At 41.2% G+C, this 24,147-nt stretch overlaps 1 protein-coding gene and 1 long non-coding RNA gene across 2 annotated transcripts in view; one reads left to right on the forward strand and one right to left on the reverse strand.

Annotated features, from left to right (window-relative positions):
• EXT1 (exostosin glycosyltransferase 1) overlaps positions 1–24,147 on the reverse strand; it is a 316,318-nt gene that overhangs the window by 256,486 nt on the left and 35,685 nt on the right.
• Positions 13,496–24,147, forward strand: part of LOC144330626 (uncharacterized) — a 28,655-nt gene continuing 18,003 nt past the window's right edge. Inside the window, exon 1 of the long non-coding RNA XR_013396951.1 lies at positions 13,496–14,152. This is a non-coding gene — a long non-coding RNA (uncharacterized LOC144330626). The remainder of the gene's footprint in view (positions 14,153–24,147) is intronic.

Here is a 24,147-nt window from a genome sequence, read left to right on the forward strand (position 1 = left end):
ATGATATGCGCAAAGCCATAGAAGAAGCTCCAAATTTAAGAGGGAAGAAAACAAACAAATGAAAAACTTTAAACGCCATTTAATAGCCACCTCTCCAAAACCAGTACTAGTCCAAATGATTCTTGCTTTGTTTTGAAACATTTCCAGTGATGTTCCAAAGCACCGTAGGTTCATTAAATCAGGTGAGTAAGGAAAGTTAATGAGAAGAAGCAAACGTTATCAAATAGCCTCTGTTTAGGATAGAGGAGGCCCATCTGTCTGCAGTGAAGGCAACACAAGAGCTTACAAATAATCTGCCTTCCCCCGGTACATGGCTCCAGGACACCTCCTTTGTGTGCTTGGAATCTGAGGAATTTAGGAGACAATCCTAGACTGTTGCAGTGTTGGGGGATCCTTGTTTAAATTGGGGACACAATGCAGCCAGCTGCCACTCATGACCTTGATAAGCCAATGCATCCATCACTCTACCAGTCTCCATGCTGGTCTCACCATCATCAGAGTGGTGGGGAGGAAATCCTAATTTGTTGAAGCCTTCACATCCCTGGTAGCATCTCCTAAGCAGCTTCTGAAATAGTCTGTTGTAAAAGCAGCAGAAAGCTTGGGTTGGAGAATGGTCACAATCTGGCTATGACACAAGGTCTCAAGTGTCACTGAAAAGTCACATTGAAACGGAGGTCGGTTCTACGTCCTTTTGTGGTCTGTGGTGGTCATTCAGTGCCAAGACGAGGGAGATGACCCTTCGGCCAATGTCACTCTCAGGAGTTCCTTCACAGTACACCACCACTCCCTTCAGTAACAGCCACTTCATGCCCTTGATATCCTTTTCTTCTGCTCTGTTCAAGGCGACTTTACTTGTACCTTATAATTCAAAGATCTTTCAGTAGGCCCAGAGAAAAAGAATCAACTCAGGGACAAAGTACATTTTCCACATTGATCTTTCGATAGCCTCATGTCTGAAGCAGGTCTTTTCAAAAGATGGGCCCTTTAAAAATTAACTCAAGAGAACTAGAGACAGGAAGATCCCCTTTTCTTCAAAGTCTTTCCAATAAAGGAAGAGTAATGCTGTTTTCTTTAAGCAAATAATCAATGGCTTCCTTTACAATTAACTTACTGATTTAAGGCAGGTGCGATTACTGCCCCCATTTTACACATAAGGGGGCTGAAATACAACAGGTCATTTGCCAAAGACCATATAGCTTATAAGTGGCCTTGCTGTCAACGCACTGAACCATGATACTTCTGCTAAACCTCTATAATGAGAGCAGTTCATTCCATTATTTTAAATGAACTCCACTCCTTTCTCCCTTCCAACACTGAAATGAAAATCTCATCTTCACTGATGCTTAGTCTAATCACTAAAGCAGTGGTCTTCAGTGACCCCCACAAGGCACATCTGGCAGTCAGGAGATATTTTTGATTGTCATGTATATGGGGGTGAAGAATACTACCTAGTGGCATCCAGTGGGTAGAGGCCAGGGATACTGCTAAACATCCTATAATGTACAAGGCAAGTCCCCGTGACACAGAATCATCCAGATCACAGTATCAATAATGCTGAACAGTCAGATAAGTATTTTCATGACACAGGTCTTCCCCCCTCCATCGCTTTTCTCATTTCTGCCATTTTCCCCATAGCAATGGTCGGTTGAGTATTTGTGCCCCGAACTAGCTAGGAAGCCACCTTTCCTAGTAAGTAGGATTTCTTCCCCTTCCCCTACCTGATCTCCCCTACTTCCCCCAAGAAACCTAACAGATTTATGTAGTCCCATTTCTGCACTTTGAGTCAGACCATCCCACTTCATGGAACTCCTATATAGTCTTCCAAGCCTATTTCAAGTGAAGTTTTGCCTGAGAAGGCCAGCCTACAGCAACTACATCCTCCTCCTGGAATCTGAACTTCCAGTTTTGCAATTAAAGTGATAATAATAATTGCTGTCACTGTATTCCTACCATGTGCCCCACACTTTGGCCAAACATTTGATACATGTTACTGCTAATCCTTCAAATGACTCTAAAATAAAGATACTGCCATTTCCATTTTTCCCTAGGACTAAAGAGAAGCTAAAAGAAGGTAAAGGAGTTCAAAAGTTTTAACCCAAGGAATGAGAGAACCAGGATTGAAACCCACATCAGACTAACTCCAGAGCCCAGTTCTTTCCAAACGGGTCACACGACCAGGCACAGTCAAGATCACATACATCTCTCATTCTCTCAAAGTACCTGGAAGAATCTCAATAAATACCTGTTGACTGACTGATCAAACAATAATAACCTCTCTGGGGTTCCAAGGCCGCTCTGAGAGTGATCCTCCCATTGTACAATTTCTCTTTTATTACTCCCACACATTAATGGGTCATTCTTCTTGCCTTCCCTTACTGCATATATATATATATATATATATACACACACACACACATACAGCTTTATGGAGCTATAATTGATATGCGATAAATTGCACATTGGTAAATGTATATTTTGATAAGTTTCACATGCATATGCACTCATGCATCCACTTCCAATATTAAGTTAATAAAATACCCATCACCCTTTAAAGTTTTTGCACTCTCTTATCCTTACCACCCACTCCAACCATTGTACTGCAACCACTAATCTGTCTCCTGTCATTGTATATTAATTTGCATCTCCTAGAAGTTTGTATAAATGGCATCCTATAACATATACATTCTTTCTTCTCTGGCTTCTTCACTCAGCATATTTTGGGATCATCCATGTCAGCATGTATCAATAGTTTGTCCTCTCTTATTGCTGAATATTACTCCTGTATGGATATACCACAGTCTACTCATCCATTCACCTAACAGACATCTGCATTGTTTCCAGTTTGTGGCTGCTGTAAATAAAGCTGCTGTGAACATGTGTGGACAAAACACCATTCTCTTTAAAATCCACCTCTATCTCAAGAAGAATTTTGCCAGATCATACAATTGTATTAAATTTTGAACTGTTTTTCCAGTGTACAGAAATGGAGATGAGAAACAAAACCTTGTTCTCTTGAATGCCTACCAGAGCATGATTTTCCAGGACAGATGGCTGGTCTTGTCATTTGGACCCATCCCTTCATAATAACTTAGTCTAATTTCAGTTTCCTTATGTATAAAATCAATATAATAGAGCCTCCTTCACAGGGCTGTCGGGAAGATTAAATGATGATGATTATTCTCACAAAATCTTAACCCCGAACCAATGTGTGGCGAGTAATTAATAAATATGGGCTGTGATTATCTTAACATCTATTATGAAAAATGATTAACCCTCATTATGCCTTCAAATAGAAATTCCTATGATTTCTGCCAAATTTATCTATTCAAATTTTACCTTAAGTGACCATTCTACCATTATGAAATCATATAGCAAACAAATGATGGTCTAACACAGGGGTGTCCAATCTTTTGGCTTCCCTGGGCCACATTGGAAGAACTGCCTTGGGCTACATATAAAATACACTAACACTAGTGATAGCTGAAGAGCTACAGAAAAAAAAAAATCACAAAAAATATCATAATGTTTTTTAAAAGTGTACAAATTTGTGTTGGGTTGCATTCAAAGCCATCCTGTGCCGCAGGTGGCCCACAGGCCACAGGTTGGACAAACTTGGTCTAACACAATGCTTCTCAAACCTTTTTAAAACCCTGCCCCCTTCAGAAAAACAAAAATATATATAAATCTTAGAAGAATTGACACATGGTGCCTAAAAACACACCAATACAACCTTTCCCCTGGATGTAACAGGACAGCACTAGTGAGAACATGCTGTGGTCTTCTAACTAGTAGCTCCCTGTGAATCATCTGATTACTCATTCATCAGGGAGAAGGAAATGAATGGACTCAGTGAAACCCAACTAGCTTCCAGGAAGCCTGTGATAAACATCCCCTCTACACCGGCTTACGTACCATCTTACCACTCACTATCTATCAGGCCTCCAAGATCTATCCCTTGTATTTTCACATATGTGGGCAAGTCTGAAAAGGGACAGTTGGAAAGGGAAGTAATTGGCCCTGGGTGAAGGAGAGACAGGTCTGTAATTCGAGCCTGGGTGATCATCCATGAGGAAGGCTAGGAAGGAGTCTAGTGCTGGGGGGTGATCTGGCCTAGACAGTAAGCTTCCCACAAAAAGATGGCAGGTGTGATAACCAGACACACACATAATCAGAAGAACCCTTTGACAAGGCAAATTGTAAGGAGTTCTACCAGAGAAGAGAGCCTGGAGGAGAACTTTATGTATCTTTCCAACCGCGGCTGGGAATGAAGTGCCTGGTGGGCTTGGCAAGCATAGCTTAAGAGCACAGGATGATGACTCAGTCAGACTTAGGAGAACAACTCCTCATAGCCAACTATGCCATTACCAAAAAGCCATGGAGGTGTGACTTGGTTTCCCAAAAATAGGCCCTGGGATGCAGGACAGGAACATCCTCCAGGATGCTCTTCTTTATGATGATCACAGGTGAACGCAGACACGAAGGACAGGACTGCTCTCCTCCTCCACCCCACATCACTGCTCTCTCTAAAGAGCCTTTCCTAATCCCCATCACATAATAGATGCTGAATAGTTATGTGCTGAATTGCTGAAAGTGATTGGTTAATTCGTGAATGTTCAACTTCCATTTTTATGTTCTACACCTGGGCCATGACAACTCTCCTAAGGCCCTTGAAAAGGCAGTCTTGGCCAGGCACGGTGGCTCACACCTGTAATCCTAACACTTGGGGGGCCAAGGCAGGTGGATCACCTGAGGTCAGGAGTTCAAGACCAGCCTGGTCAACATGGTGAAACCCCGACTCTACTAAAAATACAAAAATTTAGCTGGGCGTGGTGGCGGGTGCCTGTAATCCCAGTGACTCAGGAGGCTGAGGCAGGAGAATCACTTGAACCCGGGAGGGAGGCAGAGGTTACAGTGAGCCAAGATCACATCACAACACTCCAGCCTGGGCAACAAGAGCGAAACTCCGTCTTAATTTAAAAAAACAAAAAGAAAAAGAAAAAAGAAAAGGCAGTCTTCCCACTAAGTAGCTAGGATTGTTAAGCACTCCGGTCCGTGCCTAGCATATTGAGGGGTTCAAAAAATGTCTGGTCTCTTTTAAAAAATCTAAAGTGAGGCCAGGTGCGGTGGCTCACGCCTGTAATCCCAGCGCTTTCGGAGGCTGAGGCAGGTGGATCACGAGTCAGAAGATCGCGACCATCATGGCCAACATGGTGAAACCCCATCTCTACTAAAAATAAAAAATTAGCCAGGCACGGTGGCAGGCACCTGTAATCCCAGCTATTCGGGAGGCTAATGAGGAGAATTGCTTGAACCTGGGAGTCGGAGGTTGCCGTGAGCCGAGATTGCGCCACTGCACTCCAGCGTGGCGACAGAGTGAGACTCCATCTCAAAAAAAATTAAAAAGGAAAAGAAAAAAAAAAAATTGAAAGTGATCTGCACCAGAGCAAACCACTGTCGCTACCTGGAATGTTTAGTGGCTTCAGAATATTCCCAAACGACAATGTACCTCCCCACACTTCTACATCAAATAACTTCCCTACCTACACACAGACAGACACAAATACACAACACACACATACAACCTAAGGAGGGAAAGTATTTGGTCATTTTCATGGCAAGAAAACTTACTAAAATACATCTACCAAATTAGGAGTAGGTGATAAGCAAGAGTTTAGTCTTAGCAGCAGGAAAAACCTGTTTCTGTGCTTTAGGAGTTCTGAATTAATTTTCGAAGGTTTGAAAGTAATACACTTGGGTAGGCACGGTAGCTCATGCCTGTAATCCCAGCGCTCTGGGAGGCCAAGGCGGGCGGATCACGGGGTCAGGAGATCGAGACCATCCTGGCCAACATGGTGAAACACCGACTCTACTAAAAATACAAAAATTAGCCGGGGATGGTGGTGTGTGTCTGTAATCCCAGCTACTCGGGAGGCTGATGCAGGAGAATCGCTTGAACCTGGGAGGCAGAGGTTGCAGTGAACCAACATCGCGCCACTGTACTCCAGCCTGGGCGACAGAGGCAAGACTCCGTCTCCAAAAAAAAAAAAAAAAAAAAGAAAAGAAAAAAGAAAGTAACATACTTTATATTGTTTAGTAGCCACACTACCAGCAAGAAGTAGAAGTAGCCAATACCTCAATAAAAAGTTGAAGTATCACTTAAAAAGCAGCTCACACTTTGGCAAAGACAGCAAAATTACAAATATGTTTCCTTTTACTGCAAAGACTGAACTCTAATAACTCTGTAGTCAAGTAATAGACAGACGAGTTAAGTAGCAGGATTTCTTACTTATCCTAACACCTCCTCATATGAAGAGGAACCAATTATTTCACTAAATGAGTAAAAAGAGGCAGACATCTAAGACTGTCTGGAGTTCATTTTGTTAGAAAGCTTACACATATCTTTCACAATTGAGAAGAACTAGAACTTTTTTCCAAAGGAGGATTACTAATCCACCTTATATAGAATACTTTTTCCGTAAAATTTTCCATTCAAAAATTTTTCATGTATATGTGTATAACATGATATAGATTAAATAGATTAGATAAATATAATATAAACATATGGATAGATATGATAGGTATAGATCTTCAGAAAAATATCAATAGATATTGATATACATAACTGATAACTGATTAATGAATGAATGGACTGATTGATTGACTGGTAGACAGGCAGGCAGACAAAATTAAAAGTAAAGGATTTACATGGACTGGACCCAAGTTAAAATTGAGTTCAGCTTCCCTCAATCCAACCTCCAAAATTTCCCTTGTTCTCCCCTTCTGCTTCTCTGTATGATGGTCTTGAGTACCTCTCTCTCCTCCAACCCACCTGACCAAACATTTCCACAAAGAAAGATCAGATAAAATCATTAATCTAATGTGCATGTAAATGGCCGGTACTATGCTGGGAGGATCCTAAACAGAAATATACCTACTTTGGCCTGGCCAAGGCAGAGGTTCCAAATCCTGTTATTTCAACACTATGTTTCAGAGCAGGTAGAAGCCTTTTAGGGCAACAGGGGAGAGTAGCCAGCAGCTCACAGTAGCCAGCAGCTCACAGTAGCCAGCAGCTCACTTAGTATAGTCCTAAGGATGTTGTCCTTATTCGTAGAGAACACTGAATCATACAACTGTCAACTTGGTAAGCCAGGAACTCTCGTTTAATGGAATACATTCCCACTATGGTCCAGTGGTACAGCTAGCCATATGAGGAGCTTAATGAGACTTGGAAACTGGAAGTGAAAACAGGCCTTCACTCTCATACAGTTGATGGACAATGGAAGTGCCCAATCGGGTCGAACTTGTCTGTGCTTTCTTCTGCTCTCATCCCTGTTTCTTCCTAACAAGTGGCCCTGTTGAACAGCAAGGGCTCCACCCAGCACCAGATATCTGGCTGCAGACCATGGGATTTAGAACTCCACAGACACAGAGGCAGCAGCAGCTTTTAGAAGCATCTGCTCCCTGTGGTCATCAGCATCCTGCAGTTCTGACCTGCCCAGCCCTACACAAGAGCTTCTGGCGAAACTTTCTCTAATCCTCTCACTTTCCTTCAAGACCTCTACATCCGCCAGCTCCTCTACTATTTGAGGAAGGACCAATTTCTATAATAAATCCCTTAATCCCATAATACTCACCATGTTTGTGTTTCTTTGACTGACAGCTGGTTGATAAATAGGATAATACAGAGAAAAGACCTCAATGCCTAGCCTCTGTGTATTCTAGTCATCCATTTATGAAACAACCTGCAATTCCATGTAGGTGAACACAGAGATGCAAAAACTGTTCATCAAAGAACACGCTTCTATACTGCCACACATAGGACCCATATACACACACTTCGAACCACACTGAACCTCTGAAGATCTTCTCTAAAAATACCACCACCATCACAAATCGCTTGCTACCATATGAAGAGTGCTCAGTGAGTGCTAAGGTATGAGTATTTTACAAGACAACTCTCAGGTAAAAATGACTAAGTGACTTCTTTCTTGTGTGTTACGTTCTTACCCCTCAAAAATAAAACAAATCTTTCCTAGATTCCCTTTAGTCAACGACCAATAGATCCATTTATCAACATGTCTTAAGCCAATGGTCACAAACTGGGTTCCTGCAAGCTGATTCTGGCCCACAGGCGTGTTTGATTTGGACCTCCGACTTTTTCGAATGTTTGAACTGATCCCAATTTTTGGAAATTGGGAGGTTTTCCCTAAAATTCCACATTTCCAACTTCTGAAAGACCCGCAGGTCTAGTCCCCTGGCCCCACTTTCTTGCGTGACAAGCATCTCAGTTGCCACTCTGCATTCCACTCATAACATCTACCTGGGCCCTAAAAACAACTAAGATGGCAACCATCAACTTGTACATTCTCAGGAAGCCAATCCCCAGGTGCCTCAGAGGATCGACGAGGTTCTCTTCATGTGACGTCTGCATTTCCTCAGCTGGTGACCTGCTGGTAAGGGCAATTTACATTTGGGTTGCTTTTAATGCCCAGGTCATAATGTAGCACAGCTCTCCAGTTAGAGGAGAGATGATTAAGAAGAGGCACATACCTTAAGCAATTAGGGCTGTATCAACATGTCCAGGAACAAGCTGGAACACCACCTGGCTCAGCTGCTTCATGTAAAAATCACATCACCAAAGCCTTTGGAGCACAATCATTATTCTTCACCAAGAAGAGCAATTTGAGGAAGATTTATTTGCCTTTTATTAGTAAAAAGACACTGCCTGGTATCACTTTCCCTTTCTTTACATCATGAGAAGGTGAAACCAAAAACAGAAATGGCTACACAATGGATGTTCTCAAGTGAAAGTGATTTGCAGGCAAAATGCCTGAGACTGAAATGAGGAAGCATCACAGAGACAAAAACTCCACGAAAAGTCTGTTTCTGCAAACTGTGGCTGAGGCACTTGGGGTTAAATTACTTCCCTTCTCCCTGTACTGGTTTTCTCATCTAAAATCCATTCTTATTAGGGCACCATAGTGAAGTGAACTAAACACTGCACACAAAACACTTGGCTCGGTGGCTGGCACACCCATTCAATAAAGGCTGAAATTACTGTTATCATTTTATTATTATCAACAAAGACAGCTCATGCAAAATTAAAAACACATTCAACCAAAATAGGGAAGGGGATTCCCTAGGCAGCCATTTCAGTCACAGAGAGACATTTGTAAATCAAGAGTCTCCAAGCTGGGGGTTATGTGTGTTACAATTTGGAGACTGTGTTTGGTTTGGTTCAAGTACAACCAGCAAACACATTCAATAGAAAATGTGCTAATAAAATTGTCTATCACTGTAGAATTATGGGATGGCTCGTTACATTCCTAAAACCATTTCATAACCCATTGATTCAACACCACAAGCTTTTTACAAAAATGTCCAAACATAAAAAGGTAAATTCTCGCATGATGGCCTCCACACATCTGGAGCTAAGTGGTAAAACTGGTGAGGTCCTGCGGTAATTTGAAAAGTACTTTGTTCAGCTTGCACCTCATTATTCTGCAGCAAGTCATCTGAAAGGGGGCATGCTAAGCAAAATATGAATATGTTTAGTTGGCCAATCAATAACATTCCAAGATTTTAAGAGCAACAGGCTGACTTCTAGTAAAATGTTCAGTAAACAGAGTTATTCATCTTTGCAAAAGATTTGTAGATCAAAGACTATTTGGATTCTGTCTCCCTTAAGAAAAATTAATAGCAAAGACACCATCTCCATTTTACAGATTAAGAAGTGGAGCAACTGGATAAAATGACAAAATGCTTTGGCTGAATCTCTTAAAAATTCAAAACTCCAAAGTATTACTATCTTGATAAGGAAAGATATTCCACAGGTAACTTACAGAGAGAAAATGGCTTGCAATGGTAGAGTTTCATAAAAAAAAAAAAAAAAAAAAAAAAAAAAAAAAAAAAAAAACAAGAGACACCAATTGTCAGGTGACATTCACTCCTTTCTAAAAATTAACTGAAGAAATACGGACGTGTGTTCCATGACTTCCAGCTTCCTGGTCATTATGGTTTCTGCCTCTCAGCAGTCCTTCCCCGTTGACACAAACTCCATGAAACAACCATCAGAATGTCTGCTAAACTACATGGAGAGCTCATTGACGTGCTCAAGAAATGTTTAGGTAGAGGCCAAGTAAGTTTCAATCCCTGGTTAGCCTAGAGGTCCAAAGATGAAAAAGTTGTATCCTAGTGAAGGCGACGGGCTTGCAGACAGAGACTTCCCAATGCTGTGCGCTTCATGCTATACACAAAGAAAACTCAAGGACTCAGGAAGCAGAGAAGAAACTAACCAGTCCAGTCTTACATGGACACTATTCCAAGCCTCCACAAAGTAAGAGGATTTGGTCTAAGTCTACATGACTGAAAAAAATATCACCAGCTTGTGAAAAGGAGGGGATTTTCAGGCCATTCAAAGCAGAAGGAATCATATGTTAACAGCCCAGAGATGTGAAATATTCACAAGGAACAGTAGTGGCAGTAAAGATGACCTGGGAAGAATAATTAGGGTCAGTTTAGAAAGAACTAAGTCTCAAAGCCTGGGGTTTTGCCAGCAGGAAAAGGGAGGGTCCAGAAAGCTTTTAAACAGGAAATTGGCCTAATTGGATCACTGTTTTAGACAGGGTTGTTCTATATGTGGACTGAAGAAAGCAAGGAAACTGCATGCTAGACTAGTTGCCAAAACCAAGACTATATAATTTATTCTGCTTAATGTGTCTTTGTTACTCATCCTTCCCTTCATTTCCCTCAAACACCTCATAACTATGACTAGGTCACTATAAATTCCTAAACTCAAAATAATATGGATGCCCAGCTTTCTGGAACATTAAGCGTATAAATCTGGAAAGCAGAAGGAGAAAACGTCTCATTTCTACCTGAAAGAAAACATTAAATGTGAACTTTTTGACAGATGATGGTTTCTGGAGATTTTTTTTTTTTTTTTAACTTGAGTTACTTTTAAAACTTGTCATCACTGACAAGTACAAATTAGGTGGAAATTCATTTTTTTAAAAAATTGACAAAGTGGTAGAAATTAAGCAACTGGCAGTTACAGTAAAAAAAAAATTCAAGTTCTCTTTTAAAACAAAGAAGTGAATATCTGCTTAGTAACTATAGTGCTAATCAAGGCAATCACACATCATTCAAAGTTATCACAAACCCGTATTTTCCACTGCCATTCATCCAGGAGTTTCTGTATGAAAGGTATACACTTTAACAAGGCTTTCAGTGTTCACTGAAAGCAGTTACTTATTTTTCCACCGCCCACAAAGCAAATGAGGCATTTTCCTAAGTTTTGCTGAAGTGCCAACTGCAAGTAACACAATCACAGTCTGGACAGAGGTGAACCACAATTGATGGGACCGCCAACTTCACAACATTCACTAACATGCCTGCTACATGCATGCAGATGCTGTGCTCTTGTTAGTGTTGAAAACGAATTGCTTTAGTTCTCTGTGAGACTGCTGAGGGGTCTGTTTAAGCGTGACAAACTAAAAATCCTCTTACAAACACTGCTGTGATATTAGCTACATGTCCTTGCTTTGCTTTACAACTAGACTCTCCTGTGAGATCCCAGACAAATTCAGCAGATTGTTTTGCTGTAGGTTTTACTTTAAGTATTAACTTCTCAGATCTTACATTATTATTATTTCATGAAGACAAACATCATACACTTAGTAAGACCAGATCTACACTCTACTTATTTATTTATGTATTTATTTATTTACTTACTTACTTACTTATTGAGACAGAGTCTCACTCTGTGGCCCAGGCTGGAGTGCAATGGTACAATCTCAGCTCACTGCAAATTCAATTTCCCAGGTTCAAGCGATTCCCCTGCCTCAGTCGCCCGAGTAGCTGGTATTACAGACATGTGGCAGCACACCCAGCTAATTTTTGTATTTTAGTAGAGATGGAGTTTCACTGTTGGCCAGGCTGGTCTCAAACTCCTGACCTTAGGTGATTCATCCACCTCAGCCTCCCAAAGTGCTGGGATTACAGGCATGAGCCACTGCTCCAAGCTGCTACACACTTTTTTCTATTTTTTTTTTTTAATATTTTAAGTTCTGACATACATGTGCAGAATGTGCAGGTTTGTTACATAGGTATACACATGCCATGGTGGTTTGCTGCGCTCATCAACCCATCATCTACATTAGGTATTTCTCCTAATGCTACCCCTCCCCTAGCCCCCCACCCCTCGACAGGCCCTGGTGTGTGATGTTCCCCTCCCTTTGTCCATGTGTTCTCAATGTTCAGCTCCCACTTATGAGTGAGAACTTGCGGTGTTTGGTTTTCTGTTCCTGTGTTAGTTTGATGAAAATGATGGTTTCCAGCTTCATCCACGTCCCTGCAAAGGACATGAACTCATCCTTTTTTATAGCTGCATAGCATTCCATGGTGTATATGTGCCATATTTTCTTTATCCAGTCTATCATTGATGGGCATTTGGGTTGGTTCCAAGTCTTTGCTATTGTGAACAGTGCTGCAATAAGCATACGTGTGCATGTGTCTTTATAGTAGAATAATTTATAATCCTTTGGGATTATACCCAGTAATGGGATTACTGAGTAAAATGGTACTTCTGGTTCCAGATCCTTGAAGAATCACCACATCGTTTTCCACAATGGTTGAACTAATTTACACTCCCAATAGTGTAAAAGTGTTTGTATTTCTCCACATCCTCTTTAGCATCTGTTGTTTCCTGACTTTTTTTTTTTTTTTTTTTTTTTTTGAGATGGAGTCTCGCTCTGTCCCCAGGCTGGAGTCCAGTGGCATGATCTCGGCTCACTGCAACCTCTGCCTCCCAGGTTCAAGCGATTCTCCTGCCTCAGCCTCCCGAGTAGCTGGGATTACAGGTGCCCGCCACCACACCTAGCTAATTTTTGTATTTTTAGTAGAGATGGGGTTTCACTATGTTGGCCAGGCTGGTCTTGAACTCCTGACCTCAGGTGATCCACCCACCTCAGCCTCCCAAAGTGCTAGGATTACAGGCATGAGTCACCGCCCCTGGCCTTTCCTGACTTTTTAATGATCACCATTCTAACTGGCATGAGATGGTATCTCATTGTGGTTTTGATGTGCATTTCTCTAATGGTCAGTGATGATGAGCTTTTTTTCATGTTTGTTGGCCGCATAAATGTCTTCTTTCACACTTTTAAATATGTCTCTAGATGGAGTCTTTGAATAGGCTCCCAATTCCTCAGGAATCAACAAACAGATAACATTTCAGAGACTCTGAAGTGGATACAAGGAAAGATCAGGTGAGGAACTAAACTGTGGCAAAACAAAACAAAACAACAACAACAAAAACCAGACCAGAAAAACCAGGAACACCATGATTTCACAAAGTTGCATCAACAAAAGTTGTCAATTTTCTTCTTTTTCCTCTGGTTGCAAATCAGAAATATTTAAAGGTTTTAATTCAGAGACTTACTTCACCGAATGAATCTAAGAATCTGGTACGTGTTGTAAAACTGCATACTGTGTTGGGCATTCAGGAAAAAAAATTCTCTGTACATTTGAACTTACACTTTGGGAAACTGCTAAAGGTAGTTTTAGTCATTCACATTCCAAACCAAGCACAACCAAAAACGAGCTTTTAAAAGTTCAAGTATATTTGTGTATTGGGAAAAGCTAGGAATATAACATTTAGTGGGTGGGCATTTTTAAATAATGTACTTGTCCCAAATCTTCCAGCTACACAGTGGAGCTGCATAAATGGGCTGGAGTCCTCACTCTCCCACTAAGTATCTGCCTGACCTTGGACATGGGACTGAAGTCTCTCTTGGTTTCAGTTGCCACAACTGAAGAGAAAGAGGAGGTGAGAAGAAACTGGACACCAAAAGTCTAAAGGCCACTCCAGTTCCAATAAGGCGACCGACTGTCCAGCACTGTCTTAAAAGTTCTCATTCAGCTATCACATCTGTTTGAAAATTAACTTTAGAGATATGAGTTAATCAACTATAGTTGGCCCTTGAACAACACAGGTTTGAACTGCTCATTTCCACTTACATGAGGATTTACTTTCAAGTCTGTCGCCCCCAAGACAGCAAGACTAATCCCTCATCTTCCTCCTCCTCAACCCTACTCAATATGAAGACGATGAGGAAGAAGCCCTTCATGATGATCCACTAGCACTTAATGAATGGTAAATATATTTTCTCTTCCTTATGATTTTCTTAATAACATTTTCTTTTCTCTAGCTTTATTTGTTTGTTTATTTATTTATTTGACAGAGTCTCGCTCTGTTGCCCAGAGCTGGAGTGCAGTGGCTTGATCTCGGCTCAAGTAGCCTCCGGTTCAAGCAATTCTCCTGCCTCAGCCTCCTGAGTAACTGGAATTACAGGTGCGCACCACCCACACCCAAAATAGTTTTTGTATTCTTAGTAGAGATGGGGTTTCACCATGTTGGCCAGGCTGGTCTTGAACAACTGGCCTCAAGTGATCTGCCCGCCTCGGCCTCTTAAATTGCTGGGATTACACATGTGAACCACAGCGCCAGGCCCAGCTTGCTTTATTGTAAGACTACAGCATATAATATATAGAACAAACAGATACGTGTTAGTTGACTGTTTATGTCATCAGCAACGCTTCCAGTGAACAACAGGCTATTCGTTGTTATGTTTTCAGGGAGTCAAAAATTATATGTGGATTTTCAGCTTCACACAGGGTCAGCACCCCCTAATCTACACATTGTTCAAGGGCCAACTGTACTTGTAGATAAAGCTAAGCTTTCTGGAAATAAAAGTTTTTTTAAAAATTAAAAGCTAGTAATACAGATGTTTTGCTACCCAATATGTGTTCGACAAATGTCTGCTCATAAATGATAAAGTCAAATGGGGAATAGACAGCTGCCGTCCCTACGTCTCTGGTAGATTGTTTGTGACATAGCCACAATTCTCTCCCTAAATGCACCCTGTTGAACAGTCCCCTCTCTCATTGATTCTAGGTTTAGTCAGGTAACTTGTTTTAACCAAAAGAATGTAGCAGAAATGACACTGGGAGAGTCTCAAGTCTAAACCTCAAGAAGCCTGGCATTTTTTAACATTGTCGTCTTGGGGCACTGGCACCATACAAACACACCTGAGCTAACTGGCTGGAGACATCTTCCTCCTGGAGTACCTGTATACCACCTCCAACACTAAGTCTGGCTCACAGCAAGTGTCATTAAACTGCAGTTCTTATTTATACAGGCATAGCTTGGACTAGCTGAAGGAAGAATGTGGTGTGAAGTAACAAAGAAGAATGAGGGGAAGGAATACAAGGGCTGGATGGAAGAAGGTGCTATAGTATTCACCGGATGATTGACTGCTTGAGAGAACCAGTGTTCTGTTTCTTGTCCAATGAACTTTCAGGATGGACAGAGTACATAACAGAGCCCAGTTTTAAACTAGACTATACACACCATAGCTGAGGAAATCAGACCAACACGAAGGGGTTTCATCCAAGATCAAAGCAGTGGTCAAGTCAATACTAATTGGAAGTTACAAGAATTATCCTCCCCCAATTATTAAAGTAACTATCCAGCAATCTTATCTTAGCAAAGATAAGACCAGTTACATGCTACTTGGTTTTTAGAAACTGCACATTAAATCAGAAACCTAATCTTAACACAGGCTACTTCTGCTAACTCTCTTTTAGCTTGGTGGCATTTGTGTTGATTCATGATTCATAAGCCCCACGCTGTAAGCTTTGCAGGGCTGGATCAACAGAGTGACAGCTATTAAAGGGAAATAAATCATTTATTTTCCCACTGGGGAAGGTGAGCTTAAGTCACCATCTACAAGACGTAGCCATGGTGGCATGTTTTCAGAGCATTTGCAATATTAGTAACAGTAACAATAACTGCAACTACAACCTTCTGATTACTTGAGAAGGGCCCCCACTATATATCTAGAGCTTTAGAAAAACACTTTCATTTAATCTTTATAGCACCTTTCAATGGAAATGTTATTATTCTTATTTTTACTGCTAAGCAGGTTGGTTCAGCGAAGTTGTGTGGCCACAGAGCTTACAGTGCCAGAGCTAAGCCTGGAATGCAAGTCCGGCAAACTCCAAAGTTCAAGTTCTTAACCATTCTTCAAACAATGTGGTCAGCCTCTTCTTGGCACCTTGAAAGAAAACTCAAAAATGTAGACACGCTTTTAAAATCCTGTCTTACAGAGAGATCACACCAGTTTTTGTTTGTTTTAGGTGTCAAGGTACTTGTGCAGGACCCTGGACAGGTTTGTTACATAGGTAATAATGTGCCACAGTGGTTTGCTGCACCTATCCACCCATCACCTAGGTATTAAGCCCATCATGCACTAGCTCTTTTCCCTAATGTTCTCCCCAGCCCGCTCCCCGCCGACAGACCCCAGTGTGTGTGTGTTGTTCCCCTCCCTGTGTCCATGTGTTCTAATTGTTCACCTCCCACTTCTAAGTGAGAGCATGCACAGCAGTTTTTTTTAATCCCCATGTTAAATAGTGTGGCTGACGCAGTAACATTCAAGATAAACAGAAACCAGAAGTGAAAAACTTGCCTAACACCTAAACCTGGATATATATTTCCTATTTTTAGGTGGCAAAATATATTACAAAAAACACATTCCAAGTGCACATGCCTGATAGAAACAAACACTCAAAACAAATTTTAAAATAATCTTTAATGGTAAATATTTTTTATATTCCATAGACAAGAGACTTTCCTCAAATTTTTTAGAAGAGCTGTTCTCATTATTACTATTACCATTGCTGTTGTGTTACTGTTGTTATTTTTTCAGTCCCAGCCTAAGCTCCAAGAAGCTTTCGAACTTCCACTATTGCCCTTTTGGGACTCTACTATCATGTGAACAAGCTAATCTGCTGGAGAGGCCTTTCCCCTGGAGTACCTACACCCCCTTCTAGCACAGTATCTGGTTCATAGCAAGTGTTCATTAAATGGCAGTTCTTATTTACACAAACACAGTTTGGACTAGCCGGAAGCAAGTCATATGAAATAACAAGAAAGACCGAGAAGGAACATACTAGTGTATAAAGTAAACCACTTAGCTCTTTGCACGTGCCCATGACTTATCTTGATCAGTATCACCCATGACTTGTCTTGATCAGTATCCTGTAGCAGAGATTAAATTCCCGTCTGTAACACTTTACATAAAGAGAGGCAACAACCTGTCACTTTGAGCTTAAAATTTCTACAAACAGAATCAAAGAGTGGTCTCACTCTAGCAGTGTGAATCACTAATAGCACCCTCCCACAGTGCTCATCAGCTCAGTACCCCGTCTGTTCCTCTCTGTTTCTGATTCCATTTCCTCCTCCCTGGGCTGGTAACCTCAACTCGTGCTAAGCACTCCCTTCCACTTACAAATCACGAAACTAAAAACATTCTCTTATGAAGCAGATAAGGGAACAAAAATTACACTTTGGCAAAGTGTAAGTGGTAGGTAGCAGGTTTGGAAGGACTACAGATCTAGAATTAGTGGAGACAGAAAAAGAGGTGTTACAGAAATCAAAAGAACACCAGGAAATGGTATTTGAATGGCAGCCTTCATCTTTGGAAATAACTTTACACCACAGGTTAAAAGATACTTGTAGCAACGTCGTAGGCATTGGCTTGGGTTTTTGTTTTTCTTTTTTTTTTTAATCTACTATTGGACATCATGGACAGTACAACCAAATTATTTATGTAAGGCCCAGGGTGAAAATCTACCGGTAGTAATAATGTAATAATACAATGGTCTTTTCAGAAAGATTAGCTATGATCCAGGCCACTGATCCAGGCCATAAGAATTTCAGCATCCACATATGTAAAAGGTTTTCTACAACAATCCTGTGAACTAGTTAATATCCTCATATACACGTTTTACTTCTGAGAATGAGGCTTTAAGCAAAAAAGGTGATCATTTTTATATTAAGAGTCATGTTGTCAACAGCAGATATATCTGATTATGTTCAAGTTTAATGTAGACATAAAAATGTATATAAACTTCAGCAAATTTGATTTATACAGTCATGTAACACCAATGGTGCATTTTTACTACAAAAATGTATTTTTGAAAATTGTTATTCCACTTTACTTTTTTTCTGATAGTCCCAAGATTCTTAAAGGACATCATAAATTTCTCTGTGTGTGTGTGTGTGTGTGTGTGTGCATATCGTAAGTGAATGCGTGCATACACATACCTACTTAGAGTAAACATACAGTTATTTTAAAAAACGCTCTCCCAAAATATTGAAAGTTCCCTATATCTGCTATGGTTTGTTTCGATCTCCTCAAAATAACTAGTGTGTGGCACAAAAATATTTTAAAGTTAATGTAAATTAAAATTACTTCTCTTTTAAAAATATCAGAAGGTGAGATAAATTGGATCTCACCCAAGTGTTTGAAAAATCCACACTGAAAATAACTGATTTGGGGAAAATTGGAACTGATCTCTAAAGAAAGCCATAATTTTTGAACTCCAGTATTAATACAAATGTAAATAATCTTTTAAACTTTAGGAGTTAAGACCAAACAAATTCTTTTATGACTACTAGTGTGAATTAATGGGAATTGTATTTTATCATGTACAAATAATATATTAGAACCACAAGAATAGCAGACAGAAGCGGGAACCTTCTGGAAATCTCCCCTGACATAAATTAAGTTGAAATTACTTACTGCAAATGGAAGCTATGTGTAACTGTTCCCTCTATCCTGGCTAGAAAAGGGATCTCAAGAGGTATGAGCATTAAAAAGGGAAAAAAGACTTTACATAAAATAGCCAATCTAAATATAAAATCATATGAAATATTAAGGATGCGATTTGAATGTTCCTGAGGCCGTTTTAAAGCCTCCATTTGTGATCTGACCCTTTCAGAATAAATATTAATTTATTTGTTTTGAAGTAGCTTTTATGAACAAAACAGCCTCTCATTTCTATCATGTAAGTGGGTGTAGTAAACATAGTTAAGCTGTGAAAGTGAGAATTTAAATAAATAAAAATAGGGTCAATAAAAAGCTACTTCAGTCCACAAATGATTCCGTCACTCAATTTCTGTAAATTGGTAGGTAGAGCATTTTGCAGTGTCTGTCAGCATTTCCATCCTTAGGACTGAATAAATAATTGAAGAATAAATAATTGTGCCAGTGCTTGGTCTCAGGGGCCATTTTTATAGATTGCCATCTAATGATAGTACCTTCTGCGCGACACTGTATTAATATGGGATAAAATTACATAGTTCTTTGTTTGCGCTGACACAGTGATGTTACAACGTCCTTTACTATTGTCTGGAATACAAGGCAGAGGTAATGATGCAGTGAGTTTTTACTGTTAAAATCTCCATGACAGGAAGAGACAGCTCTGTTTGTGTATTCCAAAGAAAGTAAGTTGGCAATGACCATTACCATGGCAAAAATAGGAGGGCGGGGAAGGGTAGGGGAGGAGTAAGGCTACGAAAAGGATTGTTTTGATTACAAATGATGAGTAAGGCTAAAAATAGCTCAATCGGAAGATGATACCTCTTCAGCTTGTTACAGGAATTCTTCAGACCCCTCTCCTCTCCCATCCTTCTATCCACCCATTCTACAAATATTTCACAAAAAACTAATGCTGCCCTTGGTACTGGGGTTTTAAGACTTATCAAGACAGAAACATTCCTTTTCTGTCCAATTCCAACAGGTCTCTTTGGGTAGAGAATATGACAATGATATTATTACTTTTAACAAACAACAGCTCCCATCCTTTGAGCTCCTATTGCATAAGCAGCACTTAAATCTTAAAACAGCATCCTGTCCCATTTTACAAAGGAAAAGTTCTATAAGATGATGCACCTTGCCCAAGGTCCTAATTACACAGGTAAGCAGGTTAAAAGAAGCCAGGATGAAAATCCAGGTTCACCTCCCAGAATGCAACACTGCCTCTCCTAGTCTACCCTCACCACAGAGCCACCAAATCAAAAAGAGGAAGGAATTTATCAGAACCCACTTTGGGCAGGTATTAGACTTCCCGCCTTGGTTCCCTCATTTGCAAAATGGAGAAAGGAATACCTATCTCAGAGGTATACCATGAGGATGAAACTGGTTGATATCTGTAAAGTTCTTAGACCAGTTCCCTGCCCTACAGTAGGGACTTAGAAAATGTTTACTATCACCATTGCTTCAAAAAAGCAGGAAAGGATCAATGATACTGAGCATGCTTGAAGTACATATGGATGTATGAAAACATTCGGAAACTGATTTAGGACATTAGAAGTGTTGTGAGAGCCATTTTCTCCATTCCATAGCACATAATCTGCTCTACATAATTTAGCATTTAATTATATACTGCATTATTTAGGCAGGTTGCCTAATTGTCTGACCCAGCAAGACTCTAGCTTACTCTAAGGGGGAGACCCTTTTCGCTTCTCTCATTTCTCCCTAAGCCCCTGTGACCAGACCCTCAGTACTTCTGACTTAACATCAATTAATATTTGCAGTGGAAGTTTTACTTACAGAAAACATAATGGGATGAGATTGAAAGCAATGTGGAAATTGGTTGATTCTGGAGATGGATCTGGTTGTACATTTTTTTCTGTTCATCCAACTTAATCATACCAACATCTTATCTTGGCCATGTCATTTTTCTGTTCCTCCATCATACCAACATCTGTTCACAAGTGTGTTGGGATTTTAGCAAGGCATTTAACAAAATATCTCAAGTCAGTTTCAAGGCATGATAAAGAAATTGAGAGGAAAACATTATTAGTGGGAACCCTTACCCAAAGGGACTTACTAATGGGTTATGGGAAGCCAAGGCAGGTAGGTCTACAGACATAAAGGGTTCTCACTTGCCAACATAGCCATCTAAGACATGAGGAGCATGATTACCAAATTTCAGAGAAACCTGAAGTGGAGCAAGAATGACTTGATACTGGACTTCAGGGGCAGATGCCAAAATTATCTCATCAGGCTGGAATTTGAAGCCAAATCTATTAAGAATTTCAGTATCGAAATATGTAAACGTTGTAGTGAAGTCCACCAGAGGATAGAGGAAAATACATTCACTTAGTAGCCCATCTAGGAGTCTTTACAAATTTTTAGTTGATTATAACTATGCTGTACATTAGTGACATATGCTAACTGATTCAATTTTAGGTTACTCAAAGAGAAATGAAATGACACCTCCATTACTGAAGCATGCTGTGGAAGGCATTCATCAGAAATAGATGAGCTCTGGCAGGGTGCAGTGGCTCACGCCTGTAATCCCAGCACTTTGGGAGGCCAAGGTGGGCAGATCACTTGAGGCCAGGAGTTCAAGACCAGCCTGGTCAACATGGCAAAACCCCATCTCTACAAAAAATACAAAAATTAGTTGGGCATGGTGACACGCGCCTGTAATTCCAGCTACTCAGGAGTTTCTGAGGCACAAGAATTGCTTGACCCTGGAAAGCAGAGGTTGCAGTGAACTGAGATCATGCCACTGCACTCCAGCCTGGGCTACAGAGAAAGGAAAGAGGAGAAGAGAGGAGAAGAGAGGAGAAGAGGGGAGAAGAGGGGAGGAGAGGAGAGAAGAGAGGAGGGGAGGAGAGGGGAGGGGCTCTTAAAAAGGATCCAGCACAAATAATTCCTTATGCAGAGAGGGAAGCATTCATGCCCACTCATTTCAGAAGAATGACTGTGTATCATATTAATAATAACATAAAGCTATGACTTACTGAGCAATTACTAAAGTCAAATACTGTGTTAAGTATTTTATATGGATTTCCTTCTCTCATCCTTCCATCAGTCCCTTGGGGCAGGCACACTCCAGCAGGTTTGACTTCATTAGAGAGGGGAGCAGGGTTCTCCTGGAACCTTCCTTCTCAGTTAACACAAACTATTCAGGCCCTCTCCCGGCCTCACCTTTTGGACCCCTCCACTCCCGCAGCACAAGAGCGGACAAAGAATTAAGGAAAAGGCAAAACCGGAATGGGGGTGGGGTGGGGGTGGGGGTGGGGGTGAGAGTGAGGTATGACAGAAATGGATAAATGAGATAAATAACTGCGGGGACGGGGAGGGGGGAGGGAAGAAGGATAGGAGATGATCTAAGCAACCAATAGGAAAATATGCATTTTTCTGAGATCACCACCACAAAAGTTCAGAGGTTGCTCCAGACACGGTAAATCTTTTCGTGTCTTCAGAAGTCATTTTCTGTCCCAGACATTCACCCCTTTTCCTGTTGCAAAGAGAAAGGGGCCAGCGACCCGTGAAGTGCCAGGAATGCATCCGAGGGAGCTCCAGCTAAGTTGCAGGGAAGCTATTGTGCTCCCGCGAAGTTCAAAGGAAAGGACCGTCTGTCTGGGCCACGGAGCTGCCGTACAGGCAGAGGGCGCGGGGGCCCGGGTCAGGCAGAGCCCCACGCGTGTCCGGCCCTGCGCACCGCTGCCACCACCCTGGCTGCCTCGTGGGGGGCTACGAGAGAGAGAGAGGAGAGGGGAAAAAAAAAAAAAAGTCCCCACCAGACGGGTCAGAACATTGAACTGAGCGAGCCCAGCGCTTTGGGACCCGGCCAAGGGGTGAGGGGCGAGATATTTACATTTCTCCAGGCAAAAGAAGGGAGAGCTGGGGGCTGGAGGGAAGGCTGGGAAAGAGTAAAAGAAAACAAACTGCTCTTGCCATTAAATATTCATGACAGCAGCTTTGCTAAGGCTAATGGAAAGCATATAAATCCCTTTACAACTTTGTTAAATGCAAAACGAAAAGAAAAAAAAAGAAAACAAGATGGATGAGGGTCACAGCTTGCTCTGGGCAAATTGGAAGGAATATGAAAATCTGGACCACAGAAGGCTGGAAGCTCAGGGAGAGGAGAGCGGGCTGTGGGTTTTATTCAGACCCGTGCCAGTAGGTGTAGATACCAGTCTCATTCATTTCCCATCACTACAATAAAACACTAGTCAAAAAGCCGGTTTTCAGTAACCCCATGTTCCTAACAGGCATTTTTCCTCCTATAATTTTTTTGCTTCTGATATAGTGCCATGGTTACATCTGACAGATGTTACTGCTTTAAATCCTACTTAAACACTGGTCTGATTTCCAGGAGCACCTGCAAAGGAATCTTTGAGCAAGTGCCCAAATTCCTGGGCCCAGAGAGACCAGGCTGCGCACAGTGTTGGAGTCTGACAAAGGACAGTATCGGGGAAGATCAAGGCTAGACTCACCCCAGGGCTCTAGTTTTAGGCACCTTGACCGTGTTGTGTTTCCATTCCCGATACTGCAGCTGGACAAAAGGAAGAGAGGCTGATCTATGTGTTCCTCCTAAGGATACATATCAGGAGGGGTGTCCTCTAAGGCACAGAAATGTTTGTAATGAGGGGACGCTGCACCCTACTCGGTGTTTCTAACGACACAAGTTTCTCACTATTTAAACAATGAAAGAAGTTCCTTTGGAAGAAAGAGTTGTTATTTGTACTGCAGAGGGTAATTGTTCTGGGTTTTGGTTTTTGTTTTTGTTTTATAGTTTATATATGGTGTGTTAGGCCATTCTTGCGTTGCTATACAGAAATACTGGAGACTGGGTAATTTATAAAGAAAAGAGGTTTAATTGGCTCACGGTTCTGCAGACTGTACAGGAAGCATGGCAGTGGCATCTACTCGGGTTCTCCTGAGGCCTCAGGAAGCTTACAGTCATGGCAGAAGGGGGAATAGCCATCTCACATGGTAAGAGAAGGAGCAAGAGAGCGTTGGGGAGAGGTGTCACACAGTTTTAAACAATGGGATCTCATGGGAAACCACTGTGTCATGAGGACAGCACCAAGCCATGACGGATCAGCCCACATGACCCAAACACCTCCCATTGGACCCCACCTTCAACAGTGGGGATTACATCTCAACATGAGATTTAAGGGGGACAAATATCCAAACTATATCATATGATAAAGAGAAAATGAACATATGCATGGTTATGCTTTGGGTAGGGGTAGAGGGTGGATTTATATATCCCCACTGTGATAATTCAGAGGAGAGGGAAATACATTCCTGAAACAAAACATAAAGCAATATTCCAAAAGAACCTCCCAGAAAATTTACAAGTTGCTTTATAAGAGTTATATGATCTCCAAGGCCACAGAACACAAAGTCAGCTGTTTTTACATGTACACATAAGGTATCAACCCGATAAGCCTTTGAGAAAGAATTTCACTTTCCCCATTAGATTCCCATTCCAGTA

Source organism: Macaca mulatta, chromosome 8 (genome assembly GCF_049350105.2).
Source record: "Macaca mulatta isolate MMU2019108-1 chromosome 8, T2T-MMU8v2.0, whole genome shotgun sequence".
Classification (NCBI taxonomy): domain Eukaryota; kingdom Metazoa; phylum Chordata; class Mammalia; order Primates; family Cercopithecidae; genus Macaca; species Macaca mulatta.